This window comes from Quercus suber, unplaced genomic scaffold (genome assembly GCF_002906115.3).
Source record: "Quercus suber isolate HL8 unplaced genomic scaffold, Cork oak 2.0 scaffold_301, whole genome shotgun sequence".
Taxonomy (NCBI): Eukaryota; Viridiplantae; Streptophyta; class Magnoliopsida; order Fagales; family Fagaceae; genus Quercus; species Quercus suber.
In genome coordinates this window covers 771944-781763 of record NW_027069757.1, presented here as the reverse complement: position 1 = coordinate 781763, position 9820 = coordinate 771944, and the positions used below count along the sequence as shown (strand labels likewise).

The 9820-nt window shown below is 32.9% G+C and overlaps 1 long non-coding RNA gene across 2 annotated transcripts; it reads right to left on the bottom strand.

Moving 5' to 3' along the window:
- Positions 1–4111: 4111 nt before the first annotated feature.
- LOC112011685 (uncharacterized) lies at positions 4112–9368 on the bottom strand. Of its 2 annotated transcripts, none has more exons than XR_010632588.1 (5): positions 9159–9368; positions 8601–8747; positions 8433–8504; positions 7675–7746; positions 4112–7496 (listed from the first exon to the last, which is right to left on the bottom strand). It is a non-coding gene; the product is annotated as an uncharacterized LOC112011685 (long non-coding RNA). The 2 variants fall into 2 exon arrangements; XR_010632587.1 differs by having other exon boundaries at positions 4112–4708; positions 9159–9367.
- Between the last annotated feature and the right edge of the window lie 452 nt (positions 9369–9820).

Here is a 9820-nt window from a genome sequence, read left to right as displayed (position 1 = left end):
CTCACAATCCTAAACCTATATAAGGCTTATTTTAGAGGCCGTCACATAAGAGAATACAAGGAGAACATATGCAAAAGGTGACCGATACCTTATTTTCTCTGAAAGAAGCTACTGCGTATTTGTGTTTTAGGATTTTGTAACCAAGTGCTTTTTGATCTTCATTGTTGATGAAGTGAAGAATTTTGCAGTCAACATTCTTCTTCCTCAAGTTGGTGAGTGAGTCACGTACTGAGATTCATGCAAAGGAGTTAGTCACGTATTGGGATCCATGCAACATCAAAGGGTGGCATTCATATATTGAAGAGTTTAGAGGTTCTGAAGCGATAGAAGGTTTCTGTTGTGAGGTCATCTATGGGGATTGTAGAGTCTAGGGACAAATGTTTTGTACTAGATCTGAAACTTCTCTTTATTATAGTGAATTGCTTTTCGGGAAGGTTTCCCCTCAGGCTTTACGGGAAGGTTTCCCCCCACTGTTGCTTGCTAATCATAATACGACACATATATGCTTCGGCATAACAAAAGTGTAGTGTCAAAAACATCCATATGCTTCGGCATAGCAAAAATACAATGTCTATACTTAACATGTTGGGTATTTCTTTTCTCTCTTTCATATGCCTATGCATGATATGCTAAAATAAAAGAAAATAAAAAGCAAAAAGATCAAAAATGCTTTAAATATGATTGCAAGCGTGTATTCTAGGAGATGTGGGACATATAGGATGTGCCTCGAAGGTGATAGTCCACATCCAACAGTTATGATTGTGTGTGAGTTAAAGTTATTTTCTCATATCTCAGATCGTTATAACATGTATACACATATGCAATCTTACTATGTTTTTCCACACACAACACGCAATATTCTTTGCTACTTTTGATACATGTGCAGGTACAATGTGATTTGGCCATCACAAGTGTTTTCATGTGCTAATGTATACTCACTAAACTGTCTTGACTCATTTTTGAAATATAAAATTGGTTAGACTTGTTTAGTGTGTGTGTGTGTGTGTGTGTTTTTTGCATATTTCTATTATCTTGTCATCCATAGCATCTTATTTCATTACATTCATGCATTTATATGGATTTCTTTATGTCCCCTTGATCATCTTTGTTCATCTTTATATTTCTCAGGTGAAGCTTTCTAGCTTTTTGTACCCCTTGTCAATCATGACAAAAGGGGGGAGAATTTGTGGAGAATATGTAGTTTCTTTTTGGAAGATTCTATATGTTAAGAGGAGAAATACATTCCTTTGTAAGGGGGAGATGTGTTTCATCTTGTTAGGGGGAGTGTTTACTTCCTTCTTCTTGTACATTGGGTCTTGTGACCATTTTTACATATATTGTTCTTATCTTTGTTATATGATATGTTGATGTATGTTTCTTTCACCTATCTCTACATGTGTTGTTTCTTTTCTTTCTTTATACACATGTTTCTTTACTTGTATGCAATCTATTATTTCTGTTTTACACAAAGATGCCTTGATGAGTTTTGTTTAAAGTGTTTCAGAAATACAGGTTGTCAAAATTTACTTGTCATAAACTCTCTTTTTGCAAAGTTTTTCAAGAGTTTGTGTTAGGATAGATTTTATTGTATTCAACAAGTGAGTATGAGTTGAGTGATTTATGACTTCTCTCATATTCTCATTTGTTAGTTGTGGTTTTGTCACAGATTGCCAAAGGGTGAGATTGTTAAGGACATATTTTATGTAGTTGGCTAATCTTTTGACAAAACACATTTTACTTGTACTTGGGTAGATCTAAGATGTGTTTAATACTTCAAGAAACATGTTGTTCAAGTTTAGTATTAAAGCCATGAAGATTAGACCAAGAAACAAGTGAAGAAAATGTGTTCATTAAAGCTAGACAGATAGCTCGACACTTGTGGACAGATAGCTCGACAGCTGCTCGACACATCCCGACAGCTAGCTATCTATCGAGCTTCTTAAGCCTTTTCTTATCGTAATCTCAATAGCTTCTCGACACATGGTGGATCGATCGAGAAAATTTTTGTCTCCTCGACACCTAACTATTAAGGTTTAAAGCTCAACACCTCCTCGGCACCTCCCGATCAATCGAGGTTACGGGAAATCAAAATTTTTAGATTTGATTTTTGGCCAGACTTTTGTATTTGTGTAGGGGTTCTTTTCTCACAACCCTAGACCTATATAGGGCTTATTTTAGAGGCCGTCATATAAGAGAATACAAGGAGAACATATGCAAAAGGTGACCGATGCCTTATTTTCTCTGAACGAAGCTACTATGTCTTTGCGCCTTAGGGTTTTGTAACTAAGTGCTTCTTGATCTTCATTGTTGATGAAGTGAAGAACTTTGTAGTCAACATTCTTCTTCCTCAAGTTGGTGAGTGAGTCACGTACTGGGATTCGTGCAAAGGAGTTAGTCACATATTGGGATCCGTGCAACATTAAAGGGTGGCATTCATATATTGAAGAGTTCAGAGGTTCTGAAGCGATAGAAGGTTTTTGCTGTGAGTTCATCTACGGGGATTGTAGAGTCTAGGGACAAAGGTTTTGTACTAGATCTGAAACTTCTCTTTACTATAGTGGATTGCTTTTTGGGAAGGTTTTCCCCCAGGTTTTTTACTGTGAAACTGGTTGGTTTTATTGGTTTTCCTGAGTCATCATATCTTGTCTTATTATTATTTCCGCTGCATGATTTTGACATGATATTGATGTTTGTTTGTTTTAACAAGTTTTATTCGTAATAAATCTAATTAACAACTTGGGTTTAAAACTTGTTAATTCTATCAACCGGGGTCTAAATTTCTCAACACACATGAGTGGAAAATTGTTGCAATGGTTCATCTACATGTGTGTCAAAAGTCGATAGATTTTACTATACCTATAATGGTAACTGCATTTAGATTAAGATGCTTATCGGACTACATTCATGATGGGGTCCAAGAAATTATGGGAATGAAATTTGGAAGCCAAGCGGGTCAATTGGAGTTCTAATGGACTCAAATGTCATTTCAAAAGCATCAATGTCATCACAATGATGGGGTCCAAGAAATTATGGGAATGAAATTTGGAAGCCAAGCGGGTCAATTGGAGTTCTAATGGACTCAAATGTCATTTCAAAAGCATCAATGTCATCACAAGTATGATGTCAACAGACTTGTCACCTTAATTCCAACGCTAGTGTGGTGCCTCCTTCATCTTCAGACTCCCTCAAAATAGATTACTTTGTCATAAGTGAAATGCGAAAACTATTTAGTTACTCTCACATAATAGAATCATCAACCCGAAGTAAAAACTATTCCCCAATACTACTCATGAATAAGTACAGTGGTTGTCATCATTATTATTACTAGTGTTTAACCCACGCAATGCGCGGGGTCATTTTATGAATTAGAAAACAATCAACTTAATATATTATATTTAATGTGATGGTAAAATAGGGAAGGGAGTGGATGGTTAGTTGTTCAAATAATGATGTTAATGTGTAGGCCTTCTTCTAAAAGACAGACATAACTTAGCATCAACGCATGATCTAGAGAAAATGTTAATTGATAATGCTATGGGTTCCAGAGAATATAATTATTGAAGTATGAAATAAGTAGAAGAGAAATTTGGTCAATAAAATCAATTTGTAAAGAAAAAAATTGGTTGCAAAATGTGTAAGACACATTAGTTATCAATCTATTTGTTTATTATTTTAAAATGCAGTAATTAATCCAAAAAATTCCATAATTCCATTTAAAAAAAAATTATTATTACTATACATTCTAAAGTATGCATGTTGAAATCTAGTTACAAACACAATCGATATGCATAGTATTCTCTCATTGTAACATACACATATTTGCTTTAAAATAAGTATCTGTAAATCAATCAAATCTTTGATACCCCTTTGTAGCTTCAGCTTTGTGGTCATGCCACATTGGCTGCCGCACACACAAACTTTGAATGTATTCTATAGTGTTAAACTCAAAGAATAAGAGGTGTCCTCCAACCAAACATGATCTACAAAATGAATTACATGCAATTTCTGTCAACTTAATAGCAATTACATTCATTGTTTTATTAAAGGAAATTCACCCACCAACAACCATAAAGTTGGAACAACAAAATACATTTTCTGCATTTATCTACCATTAAAATAAAATACATTTTTCCTTCTTATTCTCTCTAACAGTCGTATTACACATTCTCTTTCTTTTTCTTTGCTTCAAATTCAGGTCCCCAAAAAGAAAGTTATTAGATCATGCTGTTAAAGATAACAGCAAATCAAGTGTCAAGGGAAATTATAATAAAATTGTACAATAGAAATACAACTTCACATTTCGAGATACACTTTTAAAACATTAGCTATGCTCATACATTAGCTAACAGACCTACACTAACAGATCATACATTATCTATGCTCATATATGAGCTAATAGACCTACACTAACAGACCATACATTAGCTATGCTCTTGTTAAATTACAGCAGCTAGCATCACTACTATTCTTGCATCAGCTTGGATCACAGCTCCTGTGTTGCACCAGCTCCATGAGATAACACTAAAGCTATACCAATCAGCAAAAGTGAGAGTACATATCCAATGCGTGGTAAGTAATAAGTGGCATGCCACAGTGAAAACTTCAGAAACAGTCAAGATTTCAGTTTACTTGCCAAGTACAAATTGAGGCATCTTCGAATACAACATGGTACTTTGGTTACCAATTGAGACTTGAACAGAGTGACAATCTAACAAAGAGGCAAATGAAAAGATGGGAAAAAAAATGACATCAACAATGAGAGATGTAAGCAAGAATCTACCTAAAAAACCCTATCTCTATAACTGAATTTTAGCAACCAACAATAAGAAAGAATTATAGCTGGATTCAAAATTGGAATCGCATATATTATAGCACTTGCAATTCATGTTGATATAAGAGTCTTAGGATGCTTTGACTATCCTATGACAAAAATTAAAATTGAATGGAAAAAGATGGCATAAAGAAACTGAAACAAATCCTCCAGCAATGAGAAAACCATAACCTAAATAAAGAAAATTTAAACTCTCACAATCTGAAATAAAACAGAAAATTAAGTAAATAAGAAAAAGGTATGAAGAAACGAACTTGATGCATAATTTGGAAGCACTTTTTATGTTAGAATTAAATGATTTCAAATTTAAAGGGCAAGCGAAAAGAAAAACAAAATCTTGCAAAAATCTGCCAAACAGGGAAAAACGTTCTAACCAAATAACAATAATCGACAAAACAGAACCCAAAAAATTGGAAAAATAAAATGGGAAATCAGGTTACCTTTAACCTTGATTCAATAATTTTTTTGGCATAATGACTCCTAGAAATGTATTACAAAATTTAAAAGATAAGTGACTAATGGGAAGCCAAAACTTTTTTTCTCATCAAAACATAGTCACTAACCAAATTGAGTCTTAAGAATTGAAAGTGGTCTCTACCATATTTAGATGTACCAAAATCAAGACTTCAAAATATGGTAATCCGGTAACAATAATTAAATCCAAGCTTGTAATTATAGCATTTGGCAATCATAAGATCATAAAGTATTGTTTTCTTTAGTTTTAACTGTAATGTAAACTTCTAGACATATAAAATTTAGGTATAAACAGCACTTCACGTGTGGGAATCACTAATTTTTTTTTCGTAAAGCATAAATCATGCGTTTTCAATGCTTACAAAATATCACTAATAGAACTCAAAACCATCAAAAGCAAGACAATGTAATCATTGAGTTAGACTGAATTGGAAAACCTCACAAACACAAATAAAGCAACTTGATTACAAAACATAGCAGACAAAGAAAATAAAAGAGAATTCTATCTATTTGGCTATCGGAAGAAGATTGAAAAAGATTAATGGAATCATAATAGGGTTATAGGCCAATTGAATCCATAACAAAAACCAATTCAAACCCATATACATCAATTGGGAAAATTTAACCGAAAATATGAGATAAGCAGAGGAAAAATCAGTCTATCCTAATCTTTCAGTTTGATTCAGTAACTCTTCTTAAAAAACACCCAAATATCTTATCTGAAAGAGAACTCCGTAAATTTGTGCTTCAACAAAAGGATGGGAAAAGGAGGTTTCTTAAATTATAGAAAATAAATTGAAGTTGTAATCTGGCTTGAATTGAAAAATGTGCAGGATTGATACCATTGACTGCTCATGGGACACCAAGACTGAACTGGTTCAAAACATATTTTTAAATTTATCCATTTAAAAAATATTAAATTTCTTAATACTCTGCATATCAAGAAAAAGAATAAATATACACAAATTTAGGAGCAAGCATTGTTCTAAAAAAATTACTTAGAAACATATGGATTGTGGGTAAGAGTTCTGAAGACTTTTCCAAAAGGCACCATCTCTAGATAAATGGTAAAATTTATAATATTTGACCAAATAAAATAACATCCCAAAACAATAACTAAATATATCTTTCTTTGTCACTCTTGTAAACAACATCCATCCCATATAGCATCTTGCCAAAGACAACATGGCAGTCCATAAAAATAAAAATAAAAATAAAAAGACAACATGGCATTCCATCCAACCTTTTAAAGGAAACAAAAAGAAAGCATTAAGAAGGAAAAAAAAAATCCAGGCTATAAAAACTGTGCACTAAACAGATGGTACAAATTATCATTGTTCAAATACATTTTAAAAATAATATAAAAAATCCACCACACCATTAATACAGCCAGCAAATGTCACCAAGTCTTAGTCTTCTTCTCCTATGTTATCTCATGTAAAGATATTGCCTTAAGGTGCACACATGTTGCTAATTCAGCACATGGACACTCAATTTCATGTAATGAGTCTACCCACACTTAAATATGAAAAAAGATCTTGATCTACCTTAATCAATAAAATCTTCAAATTAGCACTTGAATCAAACCATTCACTTACAACCAACTTCTTTGAGAACAACACTACTTATTTAATAGGAAAAACAACAGCCTGAGCCTATACGCAAAAATGACCGAAATTAAGATGGATGCACGGAGTTCCAAAATAACTCAACAAAACAAAGTATTCAACAGTATGAAAGATAGAGGCTAACAATTAAATAGATACAAATATAAGATACCAAAACTTGTAATAAATAATTTGCCACTATAGCAACTCAAATCTTACAAACATGGGTGGGGAAAAATGCTAGAGATCACAAACAAAATATAGAAGAGCTCTATTTGAAATTGAAAGTTTCATTCACAGAATCATCACAAATAGTAACTGAAATCCCTTAGAATCAAGAAAATTTAATCTGTGAGGTAGACTGAAATGTAAAGCCTAAAAAAAGGATTTTTATTTTCAAAAAATAAACCAAAGAGAACTCTAACAATCTAATTTTGCTTAGAACTATCCCAAATACATCAATCAACAAAATGTAATCCAAAATATCAGATAAATAGAGGGATAGTAAGGCCGTCCTAAGGTGAAACAAAGTCTACAAAAGAAGCTGAAGTAATCATTATAAGGAAGTTGATCACAAAGCATGACTGCAACAAAAAAACACATAACAATTTTACAGGTTAGTTGAAAAAGAATCATGGAATGCATTTTTTTTTTAAATAGAAAAAGCAGTCTAAAATATGCAAAAACAGAAGAAATTCAAACAACGAATACATAATAGACAGAATTATCAGATAAACAAAGGAAAAATTAGGCTTTCCTAACCTATCAGTTTGTTCCAGCAACTCTGCTTGCAGATTACTCAAGTTTTGTACTTGACAGAGAAATGCAGCAAATCTGAATTTCAACAAAATGGCAGGGTAAGAAGGTTTTCTATAATTTCAATAACATAGTGTCTAACAATCTGTTGGAAGGTGTATAGTAATCAGTTGGTTATCAATTAATTTATTTATTTTTCAAAAACCCAGTAATTAATCCAAAAAACCATAATTTCACTTAGAAAAAAATTATAAATTACTATACACTCTAAACTTTCAGATTTTAAAGCATCCAAGTATTAAAATCAAGGGCGAAATCCCTAATGTTACTAAAACTTAAAACCAAAAATAATAATTTCAGACCAAATCATCCATAGAGAGAGAATAAACCCATCATTACACACTCTAAACTTTCAGACTTATAACCATCCAAGTTGAAATTTGGCCATTAAAATCAAGGGCAGAATCCCTTATGTTACCAGTACTTAAAACCGAAAATTATAATTTTTCCATAGAAAGAGAGATAAACCCATCTATATTTCAAAAGGAGTCAAAGAAGAACCCTAGAAAATTCGGTATGGAGAAAATTTTGAAATATAGATATATTGAAAAGGAAGATGGTAATTCTTGTAGTACAAACATTTGGTTTTAAACTAAAAACATATACATATTGGAGATTTAATATGCTAATTCGAAAAGGAAAAGCAATAGTGAAAAGTTTCAGAAAACCAAAACAGTATTTGAAGAAGAAAAGAGTACGCTAACCTTTAGGAAAATTTTGTTGCAGAGGAGAGATGAGGCAGAGCAGCAGATCAGATGGCGATGGCCAGCCATCCTCTGTAACGCAGTAGCGCTAAACATCTTTAAAAAAAAAAAAAACACAGCACCCAAAAAACATTTAATCTACTAAAGAGCATATTTAAGAATTATAACTTCCTCAAGAAATTTCTGTCTCCTAAATAGGCCTCCGCCATCCCCTTCATCGCCATCATCAAAGTAATCATCTTCATCGCCATCGACATCACCACCACCATGATTTATTTTCTTTCCAATATCTCCACTACCTTCGCCAATTGCAGTCTGGAATTCCAAAAGTATTAGTCATGTTGCCCAAGACAATAAACAATTCACATCGCAATATGTTTAAACCAAATTGAAGTAGTAACTTTCAGTTAATTGGTTAAAGGTGTTTTAACGCTGCCAAACAGATCAAAAGGTGTTTTCCAAATCAAAATCGGTTTTCCAAATCAAAACCCCCCAAAAAAAAAAAAAAAAAAAAAAACTATGAACGTAGATATTAGAAAACAGGGAAAGGCTTAGTGATATCAAAATAAATCGAAAAATTGAGAAAACAAACATTTTCATGGAGAACCCAAAAGCCCGAAACAAAAAGGAATCAAAACCAAAATCAAATCTAAACCTTTCCAACAAAAAAACTCAATAAAAAGTAATATTTCATACCCAAATCTAAAAAAATAGAGAAAAACGTACCGGAGCCGGTTCCGACGATCTGATGGTGGCAGATATATAGCCTAACGGTGTTGATGCCCATAGATTTTTCTTTCTGCTTGCACCGGTGCTCTAAGTCTGGCGAGGGAACGGAGAACTCTCTCTGCCTCTCTATTTCTCTGTCTCTCTTTTCTCTCTCTCCCCTTTCTCCGTGAAGAATCTTTCTTTTCTTTTCTTTTTCTTTTTTTGTGTTTTAAGCGGTTGGTTTCCTGTTATACCAAGAGGCTCCCAAACAGTGTTTTCACAAAGTGAATTTTTTTTTTTTTTGGTTTTGAGCGTGGCAGATTTTAAAAGGCCAAACGTCGTAACGTGCGGCTGTTTTAGTTGAAAGCTGTTTTATTTGAAAGTGAGTCTTACAGACGCACCGTGCGAAATTTTAAAGAAAAAATTGTACACGTGTCGATATTTTAAGGGTGTCATTTTGCTTACGTGTCAGCACCTTATTAAAAGCTTCTGCTATTATATATAGTATTAGATATAGATATAGATATAGTATTAGATATAGATAATTATCTGTATTTAAAATTGATAAAAACTATTTTAAAATTATAGGACAAATTTAGAAAAGATGATAGAAATGACATGACTGCTGATGTGGCTCAATGTGAGAGTAGCAACATTAAATGCTACGTTTCAGTTTTTAG